Source organism: Microcaecilia unicolor, chromosome 1 (assembly GCF_901765095.1).
Source record: "Microcaecilia unicolor chromosome 1, aMicUni1.1, whole genome shotgun sequence".
Classification (NCBI taxonomy): Eukaryota; Metazoa; Chordata; class Amphibia; order Gymnophiona; family Siphonopidae; genus Microcaecilia; species Microcaecilia unicolor.
In genome coordinates, this window is record NC_044031.1 from 636,883,427 (window position 1) to 636,901,984 (window position 18,558).

General features: G+C 43.2%; 1 pseudogene; it reads right to left on the minus strand.

The window, feature by feature from the left end:
- Positions 1-1,358: 1,358 nt before the first annotated feature.
- On the minus strand, positions 1,359-17,745 carry LOC115460773 (annotated as a pseudogene).
- Between the last annotated feature and the right edge of the window lie 813 nt (positions 17,746-18,558).

Genomic DNA, 18,558 nt, shown 5'->3' on the forward strand with positions numbered 1-18,558 from the left:
GGCTACAGGGGGGCCAGGGGGCACAGGACAATAGCAAGGTGCCTACAGGAGGGCAGGGGAGATAGGATAATCACTGGGTGGCTGGAGGTGGGGCAGGGAATATAGAAGACTCACTGGGTGCCTGGAGGGGGCGCAGGAGACACAGGAAACTCGCTGCGTGGCTGCAGGGGGCCAAGGGACAGAGGAGACTCGCAGGTTGGCTGGAGGGGGGGCAAGGGAGAGATCGCCATCGGTGGTGGCTGGAGGGGGACCAGGGGAGAGAGGAGAATCGCACGGTGGCGGCAGGGGGGCCAGAGGAGACACACTCGCACCCAGCACTCTCGCTCTCTCTCACACACACACTCGCACATTCACTCTCACTGTCTCACACACAGTCAATCTCACACATACTCTCTCAAACATACACACTACAAGGAAACCTTGCTAGCGCCCATTTCATTTGTGCCAGAAACGGGCCTTTTTTTACTAGTGTCCAATAAAACATCTGACTTACCCAGATTATTTTCTGTAATATATACGGTATAACTTATACTGTACCTATCTATTTGAAAGTTAAACTAACTGTTCCCCTGATCACCAGAGATATATCAGTAATGCTATTAAATTTATATTAAGGATAAAATGCCTGCTTTCTCCATAAAAGATAAATATTCAATCCCTTTACAGTCTGGGATACTCAAATTATATTGTGTAACTTTATAATATAGAGAACTATTATGATCTTCATCCTGTCTGTGATTATAAAAGTTATTGTGTAAAACTAATGTAAAACATCTGCTTTCCTTCTTATGGCTTTTCTCAGAGCAGCTTTCACATCCTTATTTCTTAGACTGTAGATCAGGGGGTTTAGCATGGGGATTATAACCGTATAAAACACAGATGCTACTCTGTCCTGGTCCATTGTATAATTTGAACTGGGCCTCATGTACATGAAAATCACAGTGCTATAGAACAAGGTCACACGAGAAAGTGGGAGCCACAGGTATTGAAAGCCTTGTGTCTGCCTGTGGCAGAGGGCATCCTCAGGATGGAGCAGAGGATGAAAGCATAGGAAATCAGGATGACTAGCAGGGTTCCAACCTGAATACTGCCTGCAAAAAAGAACAATAAAATTTCATTCACTGATGTCGGAGCAGGAGAGCTTTAAGAGAGGTGGAATGTCACAGAAGAAATCAGTAATCTCGTTGGATTTGCAGAAGGATAGACTGAAGGTACTAGCTGTATGTATGAGGGAATTGAGAAAGCCAACAAAATAGCAACAGTAACCAATCGAATACAAATATTGTTTGTCATTACAGTGGTATAAAGCAATGGGTTGCATATGGCAACATAGCGATCATAAGACATGACTGCAAGAATCAATACTTCCGAGCCTGCATTTCCAATAAAGAAAACATTTGAGCTGCACAGCCAAGGAATGAAATGGCTTTTCTCTCCGATAAGAAATTGATTAGTGTTTGAGGGACAATAACTGTCGAGTAACAGAGATCTACAAAGGACAAATGTCTGAGGAAGAAGTACATGGCAGTGTGAAGCTGAGGATCTGTAGTAATGACCACAAACATGCCGATGTTGCCCAATATTGTTATAATAAACCAATAAAAACAGAATAAACAGCAGAATCTGTAGCTCTGGATCATCAGTAAGTCCTAAGAGAATGAACTCAGTCACTGAAGAGTGATTCCTGATGTCCATACGGGGATTGAATGTTCTCTTCCAACATAATTCTAAATATTCTTCTTCTTTTGTAAGGCTTCCTAATTTGGAGACAATATAAAATAATAAAACGAGATGTATGCAATACATTGATATGCAATGAATTAGTATAACTTAAAAATAGGCCATCTCTGGCGGTCTTTTACTGAAGCTTAGCTTGAGTTATCTGCAGCAGGGTCCATAGGAATTAAATGGGCCCTGCTGCAGATAACTCAAGATAAGCTTTAGTAGAAGACCCCCTTAACTCTCCATTACCCTAGGTACAAAATAATTACCTGTATATAAAATGTAAACTACTTTGATTGTAAACCACAGAAAGGTGGTATATCAAGTCCCATCCCCTTTCCCTTTCCATACTAGCATAGTACTTGACGGCAGATAAAGACTGAACAGTCCAGCTGGTTGAAAGAGTCAGGTATTTTCTGTTGTACCGAACAAGGGATCACAAATTAGAAAATAAAAATATTTAGACAAAATTTGAACTGGGAACCCCAAGAAATTAAACTCAGCATACACTGCAATACTGGAGAAGTAATAACAGAAATTAATTTCCTTTTGTACTGAACACAATTCAAAGACATCTGCTATACACATTTCCCAAAGCTAACATATTCCAGTTATTAAATTCAAAATAAAATGCTTTTTTTTTTTCTACCTTTGCTGTCTGGACATTTTTTTTTCCATTATGTTGGTCCTAGTTTCTCTTTTCTGCTTTTCTGTTGTTATTCTGCTAATTCTCCTTCCAGTGGCTGCTGTCCATTTGGCATTTCTCTTCTCTCCTGTCTCCTTTTGCGTTATTCCATTCCCTCACTATACATGCCTCTGACATATTGATCTTTCCTTTTGAGTTCTTTCCATTCCTTTTTTTTTCTTTTCTGCCCATGTCCACTCAAATTTCACCCTTTCTCACCCTTCTAATTATTTTTTTTTACTTTCCACCTATCTAGCAACTTTCCTTCTCCTTGTCTCACCAACTAGTTCTACCATTTGCCATGTAATTCTTTCCCTAGCCTTCTATTCCCTTTTATGTTTCATCTACTCCCCTTTACTATGTTTCTACCCTTTGTACTCACTATCATCCTCTCATTCATTTCCTTGCCAAGCCCCTGTTTTACCCACATTTGCATGGAGGTAGGGTACATGTTGTTTATATGTATATGTTGGACATTGTTTATATCAGATTGTATTGCACTGTAACAGTTTATTACAGTGCTTCTGCCCTTAAGAAAGGCAGGAAGTGCTTTGGACTACAAATCTTAGTCTTCCTGCAGGGCTCTGTAATAAGTTTTTACTAAGTACATGTCCTAGTTCCCTATGTCTTATGGAACTTTTCCAATTGGACAAACGTTGCCCCTGCTGGGTTATAACCACCCCTTCTCTCTCCATTGGGGTTGAGAGAGAGCCTGCAGCATGCTTTTCTAAGAACTCTACACTGACTTTTTATACCTTGTTGTATACTCCCCCTTCAAACTACTATAAAATAAGCAAGTTTTTTTTAACCATTTTAAAAGTATTCATCATCTACTCTCTTGGGTTGGTGCTGAGATCTCCTGGCTCCCCTTGTATACAGGGTGAGCTGGTAGAACAGACTCCCAATTCTGCCAGGCAGACAGTCTTATTCAGTACATCTAATTGTATGTCATTTTCTTTCATTTTGCATTAAAGAAGATTTGGTTCAAGAATTCTGAGCCTTCACAGTGATGTTCTATACTCTGGTTAACTTCCTGCTAACCTCCTGAGTAGAGAGAGCCTATCATGAGATAGAGCAGAACAGCCTCCATCCTCTCCCTTCATTCCCAGTATCGCCCTCCCTCTATCTTTGAAGACCAGCATCTGCTCCCTCTTCCCCCCCCCCACACACCCTCATAGCCCACTCCATCCTTCAGTATCTTTCTGTCCCTTTTCTTCGTTCCTATCTCTTCTCCCATGGCCCAACATTTCTCCATATTTCTTCTCTCCCTCCAATGTCCAGCATCTCTCCCTTTCCAGTCTGCCCCTGGATCAATATCTCTCTCTCTCTTTCTTCTCCCTCATGCAGTATTTTACCCTTTCCCTTCACCCTATGTCTAACATCTCTCCCTTTTTCCTGCTGCACCTTCTGCTCCTGGTCTGGCATCTACCTCCCTCTCGCCAGTCTACCTTAACAGATTTCTTTCATCATAGCATCACTTGCAGCAGTACTTATTCCCATACACTTCCAGTGGCTAACCCAAAAACCTTCCCTCTATTGAGTTTGGCACAGGCGGTTGCATCACAGGGGCAGGATGTGGCAGAGGGAAGGCTTCCATGTCAGCCTTACCCAGTATATAGAAATTGCTGCCACTGGTGACCCAATGATGGAAGATACTTGCTAATGTAGACTGGGGAGGAGGGAAGGGAAATTCTGGACCACAGAGGCCTCTTGTAGCTCTGTGGTCCAGTTTGCTTACCTTCCTAATGCCAGCCCTGTCAAATTGTACTACTGCTAGGTGGGTCCAGGTGCACCTGTGGCTATGCCTTTGATACATGCAGTGGTGTAGCCAAGGGTGGGCTTGGGTGGGCCCATGCCCACCCACTTTGGGTTCAGGCCCACCAGTAGCAGCATACCTATGATGTGGCTGGCAGGGATCCCTAAGCCCCACCAGCCGAAAACTCCCAACAAGTGTCCCTCCTGCATATTTGTAAGTAGCAGATCTTTGCCTGCAGTGAGCAGTGACATACATACTGCTCGCACCGGCCCCACAGCCTTCCCTCGATGTATTTCTGCCTAGGCGGAAACAGGAAGTTGCATCAGAGGGAAGGGTGTGGGCCAACATGAGCAGTGTGTATTAGTTGCTGCTCGCTGCTGGTGAAAATCTGCTATTTAAAAGGTATATGTGAGGGGGGGATATTTGAGAGACCATATGGCATGCAGGCAAGAGAAGGAGAAACCAAATCATGTGTGGGACGGGGCGAGGTACTTCTGCCCACCCATCTTGAGTCCAGGCCCACTCAAAATTGGGTGTCTGGCTATGCCCCTGGATACATGCCACTAATTAACAACAGTGACTGCAATCTTTATTTATTTCATTTTGAAGGGGGAAATAAGCAATGCGTTCAGTAAAGGGCTGCCCCAAAAGAGCACTTTTTTCAATTCCACTTAGTAACATAGTAGATGATGGCAGATAAAGACATGTATGATCCATCCAGTCTGTCCAACAAGATAAATTCATAGTATTAGGCAGTGGTTCCCAAACCTGGTCCTCAAAATACCCCAGACAGTCAGGCTTCCAGGACACCCACAATGAACATTCATGAGATAGTCCTGCATGTAGTGGAGGCAGTGCATGCAAATCTCTCCCAGGCCTAGGAACCGCTGTACAAATTAACAGCTGAAAATTCCAGTGTTGATTAATTGGGACACACATGTGTATTTCCTTACTGAAATGGGGAATACACATGCAGATTTTAGTTCTACCCAAACCACACCCCTCTGGAATCTACATGAAACATATTTTCAAAACAACTTAGACTTGCAAAGTGGAGGGGCATTTTCAATATGATGTCTAAGTCCAACTTTGGACGTTTTGTAAAAAAAACATCCAAAATTTGAATAGGAAAGAAGGTCATTGTCAAAAAAGAAAAAGTCTATTTTTTATGATACTCAATTTACTTGCAGCATTTATGGGGTCCTTTTACTAAACTGGGTTAAGCATTAACATGTGCTTAAGGCAGGTTAAAAACCATTACCGTGGGGCATGCTCAGGCATTCCACGGTAGTTTTGTGTTTGGCATATGCTAAACAAATGCTAAAAAATAGAAAATATACAATATTTTTTAGCGCTGGGGGGCAGACCTGGGGCGGAGAGTAAAAATGCTTTTGTGCTATTTGGTTAGCACAATTACATCTCTGAGCCCTAACTGATTAGCATATATGGCTAGCGTGGGAGTCCTTACTACCTAGAAAATAGGTGTCGGTAAGGGTTAACGCACTAATGACAACACACTAATGGGGAAATTAGCATTTAGCCATTAAGAGAAAATGAGAAGTGTGGTCATTTTACAGCCATGCTAAGAGCGGCCTCAGCATGCGGGAAAGCCTTGTGCTAGGGATTGCACTGGCCATGTTTTAGTGCAGCTTAGTAAGAGGGCACCTATGTACATAACTAGCAGAAAGACTTCCCTCAGGGAGGAAGGAATGGTTCATGGTTGGCTTGGGAGCAGGGGCGTAGCTACATGGGCCACGGGGGCCTGGGCCCTGTAGATTTGGCCCTGGACCCCCCTGACGATGACCCTCTCGACCCCCCCTCCTGCCGCCAATCTGCCATCAATCCACCATCGCCATCTGCTACCTTTGCTGGTGGGGGACCCCAACCCCCGCCAGCAGAGGTCCTCGGCAGGGAAGGGTTGGTGGCAGTGGCGTCGCGAGGGCAGCTGACACCCGGGGCGGGTCGCCGCTGCGCACCCCCCCCGGGTGCAGCGCAACGCACCCTCCCCCTCTGTAGCGCAACACCCCCCCGCCCGCCCGCGAGAACATACCTGGAAGCCGGTGAGGGGCGGGTGGGAGGGCCAATCCGCCGAGAGCACGCCGCTGGGGGGTGTCGGCGCCTCGCTGGTTCCTTGCTCTCTCTGCCCCGGAACAGGAAGTAACCTGTTCTGGGGCAGAGAGAGCAAGGAACCAGCGAGGCGCCGACACCCCCAGCGGCGTGCACCCAGGGCGGACCTCCCCACCGCCCCACCCCTTCCTACGCCACTGGTTGGTGGGGGGAGGGGGTCAAGATGGTCATCGGCGGGGGGGTCAAAGTTGCTGTTGTTGTTGGTGGTGGTGGTGGTGGCGGCAGTGGCGGGGGCGTCGGCAATGGCGGGGGTCAGCGGCGCTAGCGGGGGAATAAAATGTGCCCCCTCACCTCGGGCTCTGGACCCCCCTCCCGCTGAATCTGGCTACGCCCCTGCTTGGGAGTACATATAAAGTGGGCACCATGGCAGTGGGTCCTGGGTCTGGAACTAATCATGATTTGTATTAATAATATTGGACCATTATGCTATCATATTAAAATTATATTACATTTCAAAATAATTGAAAAATTGTGACTATGGTCAGCCATAATAAGATAATGTCTCAGAAGCAATAATGTGGCATCTAACATTTAGGAATAGAGATCTACCTGTATCATTTAAAAGATCTACCTGTACCAGAAATGGTTTTCAAAAGTGATGAGGAACCGAAAGTAATCTTGGTGAGCCTGGAAGATGTATTGACCTAAATCGACAAGTTAAAGAGTGACAATTCACATAGACTAGTTGGTGTACACCCTAGGGTACTGTAAGAACGCAAACATGAAATTGCTGATCGTTGTTAGTGATCTGTAACCTGTCAAAATCATCTCTAGTACCCAAAGATTAGAGGGTGATCAATGTACACTTATTTTTAAAAATGGTTCCTTTTAAAAAACCTACCGAAGTAACTTTAGACAATCTTTGGCATCTAATTGTGGAACTTGGTAAGGCTTTATGCCCTCAGACGAAAAAGATGTCAGAAGAAATTGCCTTATTGGATGGGAAACTGAAGGAAGTAGAAATTAAACTTAATTCTGTGGCTTCACAAACTGAAAACTTTGAAAAAGAAATACAACAGATACAAACTGTGCAAACAAAACTGTTAAAGACTTGGTAAACCTAAGGAGAAAATCGGAGTTTCTTGAAAATTGTCTTAAAAATAATAATTTGCGGTTTATAAATTTTCCCTTGCAACCTCTGGTTTCTCCGAGGGAAATGCTAAGAAATTATTTAAAGAAGTTCTTGAAATTAGTGAAGATCAATTTCCCCCTATCTCCCAGGTTTTTATATCCCGGGTAAAAAAGATGAACAACATTTAAATAATCAGGCAATAGATGTCTCTGCATTGATAGAAAGCTCAGATAGTGAACAACCCACTGCTTCAACTTTACTTGCCACGGTTGCGTTGACCTCAGACAAGTCATGGATATTAAAGAAATTTTTCCTAAAGAAAGAGAAAACCTTTAGAGGACTACAAACTCAGCTATTTCCTGACTTGTCGAGGGACACACAGAAGCGTAGGCAAAAGTTCTTGCAGTTGAAACAGGAGACGCTCCAATTAGGAGCAACGTTTTATTTAAAATATCCATGTAAATGTTTGGTTAATTATCAGAATGTCAAATATGTGTATTTTGACCCTTCCCAATTATGTTCCTTCTTAACATCTAAGAGAGCTCTATAAGTGAATATATACCAAGCCTGTAATGCTGATATCTTGTTTTTGGTTCTAGTATATTTGAAATGTTGAATTTCTTTTCCTTATATCTCCAGTTATTGATAACTTGGACTCACCATTTGTGGACTTTAAAGCATCTAAAAAGGAGATGTTTTTTTCTTAATTTATTTGTGAGGAATTTTTTGTAAATTAGTATTCTTTAGCTGCTTTTTTCTGTCAAGTAATTTACTTGTGATTTATTGAAATAATAATAAAAAACAAACAAAAAAAAAAATGGTTCCATGGATTATCCGAGAAATTACAGACCAGTAAGCCTGACTTCAGTGTCAGGCAAATAGTGAAAACTATTATAAAGAATAAAATCACTAAACATATAGACAAACATGGTTTAATGGGATAGAGTCAGCATGGATTCAGCCAAGGGAAGTCTTGCCTCACCAATATGCTTCATTTCTTTGAACATGTGGGTAAAGGTGAGCCAGTAGATATATTGTATATAGATTTTCAAAAATATTTTGACAAAGTACCTCATGATATTAGGAATGATGTTTTATAAGAACTGTTTGGGATAACAGGGGAAACCATAGGCTGATAAGAGTGAGGATGGAAGTCAGGAAACAAATTTTCTCTCTGAAATTTCCTGAAAAGTACATGCTTGAGTATGATGCAAGCCTAGCTGGTTCTTTGCAATTCACCTTTGAATGTTATGTTCAAGCCACAATGTTAATTGGACCTAAATAAAGAAAAAATGGTTATTTTTCTTGATGGAGAAGAGTCCATAATGGAGTGTCACAGGGATCTGTAGCGGGACTGGTGCTAATTAACATATGTATGAATGATCTGGAAATCAAAAACAGCAAGTGATGTGGTTAAATTAAGCAGATGATAAACGATTTAAGTTGTTAAAACACATGTGGACTGTGAAAAATTGCTTGAAGACCTTAGGAAACTGGAAGACTGGGCATCCTACTGACAGATGAAATTTAATGTGGACAAATTGCAAAGTGATGTACATTGGGAAGAATAAGCCAAATCATAGTTATCTGATGCATGGGTTTACCTTATGAGTCAGCACCCAAGAAAAAGATCTACATATCACAATACGCTAAGTCCTGCCTATTGTGCAGTGGTGGCCAAAAAAACAAACAGGATGCTCGGAATTATTAGGAAAGAGATGGTAAATAAGACCACAAAACTATAATGCCTCTGTATCTTTCCATGGTTTAACCTCACCTTGAATATTGCGTTCAATTCTGGTCACTATATCGCAAAAAGATATAGCGGAATTAGAAATGGTGTGAAAGAAGAGCGCCAAAATGATAAAGGAGATGGAACTTCTCTCATATGAGAAAAAGCCCTCTGAAGGGACACCACCTGTAGTGGTGGAGGGGCTTCTGTGTTTCAATGACTCAGAGGGCTATCTGAAGGGTTACCATATCAGACAGACCTCTGAGGAGAAACCAGACAAAGAGTGTCCCAACTGGGAGAGTGGTGAGATGGTGACCTGGAGTTTGTATGCCCAACGGCCCAGCTGCCCTCTGAGGTTTTGTCTTCTTTGTGTAAATTTCCTCTCTGCAATTGCATTTTCCTTAACTGAGAGGAAGGGAACAACCAGTGGTCAGCCACTGATGGCCAGTGTTTTGTCCCCCTGAGCAGCAATGCGGGACCGCTGCACATTGAACTGCCCACAGATGACAGGGTTGGTGAGTCCTTTGATTAGCACCGGCGAAGGAGCATCGATGCTCTTGTACCTGGAAAAACAACTCCATTGCTCCCGAATTATTCAACCACTATGTCCAAAGGAGTGGAGGAGTGAGTTAGAGGCATATGCTGAAACGGAGGACGTTAACAGCAGAACCCGAATCGGTGGAACCACTCCTAAACACCTCAAGAGAAAATCATCTAGGAGTTTTGGCTTCCGTGGAGGTTAAATTGAATACTACTACTACTTAACATTTCTAGAGCACTACTAGGGTTACGCAGCGCTGTACAATTTAACAAAGAGAGACAGTCCCTGCTCAAAGAGCTTACAATCTAATAGACAAGTGAACGGTCGGTCCGATAGGGGCAGTCAAATACCATCTGGAAGGCGCTTCGGGACCTAACGGCGGTAGTAAATAACTTTGTTTCAGATATGATCTTATAGGAGAGTTGCATGGACATTTTGACTGAACCTTTTGAGAGTGAAAAATTAATATGACAGATGAAGTTCTGCACAAGCAAGAAATGGTATGATCTTGAAAATGATAATGGACCAGAAACTTTGAATAATAAGGTGGATGTTATTGTGGATGATTAATGTCGAGATTATTGTTTTTTCCCAGAGTTCCAGGTATGACTCCTAAAGTTTTCCTCAGAAAAATGTCCTTAATTATTACTTCAAAGGAGTGAAGCCTGTGATATACCATGTTTTCTTTTTTCTGTTTACTGTTTAATTGATCTCCTTGTCTTATTTCACTCTCCCTATTTTTCTTCACTTTGTGGTCTAAGAAAGAGAAAGATTGTATATAATCTATATATCTAGTTGGGATGTTTTCTTCTTATATTGTATTAATGTGCAATCATCTCTGTATTACTGTTGCAAGTGACCCTTGTAAAATGAAAAATTATAAATAAATGATAAAAGAGAAAAGGCTAAAGAGGTTGGGGCTCTTCAGGTTGCAAAACAGATGGCTGAAGGGAGATATGGCTGAGGTCTACAAAGTCCTGAATGGTGAAGAATGGGTAAAAGTGAATCAACATTTTACTCTTTCAAAAAGTGCAATGACTAGGGGACACTCAATGAAAATGAGCTCCACAATAAGAAGCTATGCCATAGATAATTTTAAAAGTTGTCACACAATCCTTAAAATAGTAACGTAGTAACATAGTAGATGACGGCAGAAAAAAGACCTGCACGGTCCATCCAGTCTGCCCAACAAGATAACTCATAGTGCTGCTTTTTGTGTATACCCTACTTTGATTTGTACCTGTGCTCTTCAGGGCACAGACCATATAAGTCTGCCCAGCACTATCCCCGCCTCCCAATCACCTGCCCCTCCTCCCAACTACCGGCTCTGGCACAGACCGTATAAGTCTGCCCAGCACTATCCTCACCTCCCAACCATCAGCCCTGCCTCCCAACCACCGGCTCTGGCACAAACCGTACAAGTCTGTCCAGCACTATCCCTGCCTCCCAACCACCATCCCGCTGCCCACCACCGGCTCTGGCACAGACCGTACAAGTCTGTCCAGCACTATCCCCGCCTCCCAACCACCATTCCCGCTGCCCACCACCGGCTCTGGCACAGACCGTACAAGTCTGTCCAGCACTATCCCTGCCTCCCAACCACCAGCCCCGCCTCCCGATCTTGACTAAGCTCCTGAGGATCCATTCCTTCGGCACAGGATTCCTTTATGCTTCTGTGCCTAAAGGAATCCTGTGCCGAAGGAATGGATCCTCAGGATTCTTGGCCTCAATCAGCAAGCAATTAGCAAGGAGTAACCCTATCATATTACAAGCTGAAAATATGAGGTTTGCTGCAGTGCTTTGTATAGTTTGAATTTTCTTAATATAGCTCTTCTGACAGCCAGAATAGATAACATTGCAAAAATCAAACAATGAGAGAAGTAAGCTTTGAACTGCAAGATGAAAAAACTGAAACATCCAACATTTGCAAATGCACTTTAATTTCCTCTTAAATAGGAACAATTTTTTAACCAACATATAATCTACTACTACTACTACTTAACATTTCTAGAGCGCTACTAGGGTTACGCAGCGCTGTACAATTTAACAAAGAGACAAGAGTAAGGGAGCTTGTCAAAGAGACAGCAAAGACCTTAATACTATTCTTAGGTGCAGGTAATTTTAGAAGTGCTGAGAATGCATGTTAAGATAGGAGGTTGGATTTCATTTCTTGCTTTCTCAAGCATGAGATTACCACAAGTTGCCTTTCAAGCAACTTGCTCCTTCTTAGCCTCACTGAGCTCTTCATCAAAGTTTGTAACTGAAGCAGTGGAGAGTAATGTGAGTTACCCAAGATCACAAGAAACATCTGGAGGAGAAATGGGATTTGAACCCTGGTTATCAATGTGCTGCTCCAGGTACTAAACTACTCCTTTGCTCTGTGTGAGCATTTGTGAGAATAATATGGAGCTTTACTCACCAACCTGAGAAGCAGCGGCCATGGAGATGTGATGTCAGAGGCTACAATGTTTGTTAAACGCAAGATCCAGATTGTAAGTTTATCTTATTGCACTTAATAAAATATAAATTTATGGTCTAAAGCATGAGGGGGAAAATCATATCTCTCTTCTTCCCTCTGATATGTAGCTTGGATCATGCTAAGGTTTATAATGAACTTCTGAGACTCCTGGGGCACAGTCTCGAGAGTTTCTCTCAGCTAAACATGTCAGACAACACTGCAGGACTGGTTTTTGTTTGGAGACCAAAACCCAATGGGATGAATAAAGCTCTTCCACTTTTGTTCCATTTTTAAGTAACATATGGTGGAAAAAGAAAGCAACATGTTAGGCACAGAGGATCTCTTGGTATGAAGGGACGAGACTATGGCTGAAACCATGTTTTGTATAAAGCCCATTAATTCACAAGACTAGAGATGTTCAGATATTTAAAAGGAAATGGAATTGCCTATGCCATCCCATTCCATGTTTTCTAATGGATATTTGAAAGCATTATACATTGTTAATCACATTGCCCCTGAAATTAAAATTAAAATTAAAAGAAAAACAAAACAAAACAAAAAGTCCTGAAAATGAAAAGATTTGCCTTGTACACTGTCATAACTCCATGAATCCTGTCCTTACAAAGATGCTATTTTACTAAGATGCACTTGCAAATAGGCTTAGCATGCCCTAAAGCAGGGCTGTACCACGCACTAAGCCCATTTCTAGCATGTCCTTAAATAAAAAGAGCTTTTACTGTTAATTTTCAGGTCGTGGACTAATATTGTCATTGGCACATATTACCTAGAAATTATTAATGCAGCAGCACTTACCATCTTCTATTTAAGAGGCATTAATGGCACCCTTGTTAACCCCACGTTATTCAGTTAGCATGTGCTACCTGAATAGCCCATCCATGCCCACGTCTACCCTGACACACTCCCTCAAAAAATTAAATACAAAAAATAAATACCTTGATTAGTGTGTGCTAGTGGAAAAACTAATGCAGGATGCTTTAACTTATTAGGACTAGGGCTGCATTTTGATTAAAATTCATAATTGCAATTAATTGCATGAGCAAACATTTTTTTAATCGTGATTAATTGTGCAATTAAAGAGATTGTATTTACTTATTTATTTCCCACTGCAGCTCCTTGTGACTCTGAGCAAGTCACTTAGGGTTTTTTTTTTTTTTTTACTGAAGATTAGCTTGAGTTATCTGCAGCAGATCCCATTTTATTCCTATGGACCCTGCTGCAGATAACTCAAGCTAATCTTTGGTAAAAGACCCCCTTAGATGATTTCTACCACAAACTAAAAACGCTACCGCAGCGTAGTAAAAGACACCCTTAACTACCCTCCCCCCATTGCCCCAGATACAAAATAAGTACCTATATATAATATGTAAACTGCTTTGATTGTAAGCACAGAAAAGTGGTATATCAAATCCCATCCACCGTCCCTTCCCTAAAGGACTGATAATTTCCCTCCCTCCCACCCCCATATCCAACATGTCTCCCTTTCTCTTTCTTCCCTCCCTCCCTCCCTCTCCTCTTTTCCAAGATCCATTATCTCTCTTTCTTTCCTGGGGTCCATTCTCAGTCTCTCTCTCTCTCTCTCTCTCTCTCTCTTTCTTTCCTTCCTTCCCTCCCTCCCTTCTACCTCCATGAGCAGCAACACAAACTTGGTGGTGAGCAGCACCAAGCTCTTCTTGTGGCTTCCCACCCGGGGATCACATCTTCCCCCCGTTCTCAGCAGAAGTTATAAATAGGATCTCAGAATATGGCACCTAAAAGGGAGGAATGGGATTTGATATATCGCCTTTCTGTGGCTACAATCAAAGTGGTTTATATATTATATACAGGTATTTATTTTGTACCTGGGACAATGGAGGGTTAAGTGACTTGCCCAGAGTCACAAGGAGCTACAGTGGGATCAAACCCAGTTCCCCTGGTTCTCAGGCCACTGCATTAACCATTAGGCTACTCTTCCACCATTATGAAATAGATCCAAGGCAATGCGGCAGGCTATATTTCAGACCTTTTGTGTGAAGCTGTTATAATGCAGTTATTTATTCTTATCTGGAGGCTTTTGTACATAATAGTTTTCTAAGGGTTTTTCTTGATGGTCAGGTTGCATTTTAAGGTTTAGACTCAGAAAGATTAGAATAATATAGATTTCCTTCCATGTTGTAGAGGCTGATGATGTATGGTTTATCATGAATAAGTTATGGCCACACATAAAATTTCAATTGCCAGTATTAGATACATAAAATGCTTTCACAGTAAAATCTATATTGTTTAATAAAACATCTGGCCTCTCTGTAAAGGAAGTTAAGCTAGTATGCTACAATAGCACATCTGTTCATGCCTAATTTTAGGTGTGACTACTTAAGCCATGTCTGTGGCTGCTGTAAATGGTGATATAAATTTGGGAAGTCAATAATGCACACTCATGAATACTGGGAAGGTCCATGGCCCGCCCATGCTCCTCCCAGGTGAATGTCCTCTTTGCCATTACACATTAAGCACTCATCCCTCAATTCTATAAAGGTTGTCCAAATTTAAGAGGAATTCTGAGAAGTGCGTAAAACATAATTGGCTAACTAGCCATTAACAAGCAATAATTAGATGCTAACATCAATTATTTGATGTTAACTGGCTCTAATAAGGAATTTCATTCACATCAACTTGTGCGCTATTCGAAAACACTGAGGGGCTGACATTCAGCCTGTGGAATTACACAGGCTAACTCCCGTGGTCGGTGCTAAGATCGGATATTCAATGCTGAGCCGTTTCCGGTGACCCGATTTGAATATCCAATTTATTTTTGGCTGGTTTAAAGATAATCGGCTATGTCGATATTCAAACGTGGAGGGGCATAATCGAACGGCACCGGCTAAATAGATGGCCAGCCATCTATATAGCCGGCGCCGGAAAGCGGTGGCAGAACCGTATTATCAAAAAAGATAGCCGGCTATCTTTTGTTTCGATAATACGGTTGGAGCCGGCCAAATGTCAGCATTTGGGCAGGTTTTAGAGATGGCCAGCATCGGTTTCCGGCCATAATGGAAACCGGACCTGGCGATCTCAAACCTGGCCAAATGCAAGGCATTTGGTCATGGGAGGAGCCAGCAATTGTAGTGCACTGGCCCTCCTGACATGCCAGGACACCAACCGGGCACCCTAGGGCACTGCAGTGGACTTCACAAATTGCTCCCAGGTGCATACCTCCCTTACCTTGGGTGCTGAGCCCCCCCCCCAATCCCCTCAAAACCCACTTTACACCACTACCATAGCCCTTGGGGGTGAAGGGGGGCACCTACATGTGGGTTTTGGAGGGCTCAACATTTACCACCACAAGTGTAACAGGTAGGGGGGATGGGCCTAGGTCCACCTGCCTGAAGTGCACTGCACCCACTAAATACTGCTCCAGGGACCTGCATACTGTTGTCAGGGAGCTGGGTATGACATTTGAGGCTGGCATACAGGCTGGCAAAAAATTGTTTTTTTTAATTTTTTTGGGTGGGGGGTTGGTGACCACTGGGGGAGTAAGGGAAGGTCATTCCCAATTCCCTCCGGTGGTCATCTGGTCAATTGAGGCACTTTTTTCAGACTTGGTCCTAAAAATAAATGGACCAAGTGCAGCCGGTGAAATGCTCATCAGAACTGGCCATCTTTTTTCCATTATCGGGCGAAGCCGGCCATCTTGTAACCACGCCCCCAGCACATCCCATCCCGCCTTGTGTACCCTGCCTTGAAGTTTGGGCCGGTTCCACGACGGAACGCAGTTGCCACCGGCCAAAATCGGCTTTCGATAAACCGATTTGGCCGGATTCAGGAGATGGCCGGCCATCTCCCGATTTGTGTCGGAAGATGGCCGGAAATCTCTTTCAAAAATAAGCTGGATAGCTGGTTATGTTTAAACTGGCCAAAGATATACCAGGTTTTCATGTGGCCAAAATATGGCGGTTTAAAAATCAGCAGATAGTCAGTTATATCGGGCGATATAACCTGCTATCCACTAGCCACTAACCAGGGATATTCAGCAAGGGATAGCCAGTTATCCCCCTCTGAACATCGGCGGATAGCCGGTTAAGCACTATTTAACCGGTCAGCAGCCATTCTGACCAATTAAATAGCATTGAATATCAGGGAATGGGTGTTCAAATCCCATAGATCAACAACCCAAATGAGGGTGCGGCCATGGAAGGAAAATGCTGAAAAATTGGGCACAGCGTTATAGAACACTGGGGATGCACACCCACCTTGTGAGGCAGGATTTACACCTGGTTTCAGCAGGTATGCGTCCTCACGCCTAATGCTGGGTGTGGGAATCAGTATTACATGCTGTTCTATAAAGGATGCTCAGTCAAAAGTTTCCTTTAAAGAATAGTGCTGAGCACTGAATTATTCCAGGGCCCACCTTTGAGCACCACTTACTGAATCTGGCCCCTCAGTTATAGAATAGCACCAAAGTGCATGTTCACCCCTAAATGCCGATACCTGCTGCTTTCACGCCAAAAGACAGGCATCTAATTGACATCTAACTTATGGCTCAATATATAGAACTATCCCAAAATGCCTGCATTCTCCATGTATAATTTTATATTAAAGATAAAATATTGAATCCCTTTATGGTCTGGGATACTCAAATTATGCTGTATAAATTATAATTTCAAGAAATAATATGATGCTCACATCTGTGAATACAAAAGTTATTGTGACAGAACTAATATGAGGTATCAAATGTCCTTCTTATGACTTTCCTCAGAGCTTCTTTAACATCCTTATTTCTCAGACTATAGATCAGGGGGTTTAGCATGGGGATGATAACTGTGTAAAACACAGATGTCACTCTGTCCTGGTCCATTGTATACTTGAACTGGGGCCTCATGTACATAAAAATCACAGTGCCATAGAACAAGGTCACACAGAGAAAGTGGGAGCCACAGGTATTGAAAGCCTTGTGCCTGCCAGTGGCAGAGGGCATCCTCAGAATGGAGCAGAGGATGAAAGCATAGGAAATCAGGATGACCAGCAGTGTTCCAACCTGAATACTGCCTGCAAAAAAGAACAATAAGATTTCATTCACTGATGTGTCGGAGCAGGAGAGCTTTAAGAGGGGTGGAATGTCACAGAAGAAATGAGTAATCTTATTGGATTTGCAGAAGGACAGACTGAAGGTACTGATTGTATGTATTAGGGAATCAAGGAAGCCACCAAAATAGACACCGGTTACCAATCGAATACAAATATTGTTTGTCATTACAGTGGTATAAAGCAATGGGTTGCATATGGCAACATAACGATCAAAAGACATAACTGCAAGAATCAATCCTTCTGAGCCTCCCATTCCATCAACGAAAAACATTTGAGCTGCACAGCCAAGGAATGAAATGGCTTTTCTTTCTGATAAAAAATTGATTAGTGTTTGAGGAACAATAACTGTTGAGTAAAAGAGATCTATGAAGGACAAATGTCTGAGGAAGAAGTACATGGCAGTCTGAAGCTGAGGATCTGTAGTAATGAGCACAAGCATGCCGATATTGCCCAATATTGTTATAATATAAACCAATAAAACAGTATAAACAGAAGAATCTGTAGCTTTGGATCATCAGTGAGTCCTAAGAGAATAAACTCAGTCACTGAGGAATGATTCCTGATGTCCATGGGGAGACTGAATGTCCTCTCCCAAGAGAAATTCTGAATTGTATTCTTGTTTTTGAAGACTTCCTAGTCAGGATAAAATATAAAAATATAAATATAGATATATACAGTACATGCATATCCATTAAACTAGCATAACTTATCTCTCTATATAAAACGCACCTCCAACGTTCTAATGAAGCCTCACTTACCCAACGTTCTAAAGTGAAGTGGCAGAGACCACTTTTGCTCTATGAGTGTCTGCCCCGCCCACGCGTCAAACGTGATGACGTCGAGGGCAGAGCACTGACACTCATGGAGCAAAAGCGGTCAGTGCCGCACCACCCACACATCACCGAAGCCCCTCCCCTGCCAATCCGAGACCCACGCAGGGGGCGGGGTAGGGAAACACGCGCAGTGTGTTTCCCTACTCCTCCCCCTGCCTAACAAACAACTCTAACTGCCCGCCCCCCGCAACGGCGCTTCACAAAGCCTCTACCCCACCCCCCCGGCGCATCTCCAAGCCCCTATCCCCCCCCCCAAAACCAGCAACCGCCTCGCCACCTGCAAATACTGTCCAGCCCCTGCTGCTGGGAAAGTGGGTGTGTGACATGCGTGTAAGACCTGCTAGCTCTGCGGCAGCAGGGCGGGGGGAAACAGGAAGAGGTGGCTTCCTCCGGTATCTCGCACTCTCCCCCGGAGCACAACTGACTCACTCAACGCCCCACAACACTGGCAGCAACGCACGACAGGCACGCAGCCTCCCAATGATGTCACCGTGCGCCCGCTGTCTCCCCGAAATCTGCAAGACCCTCACGTGCCTCTGGCTGCGCCGTG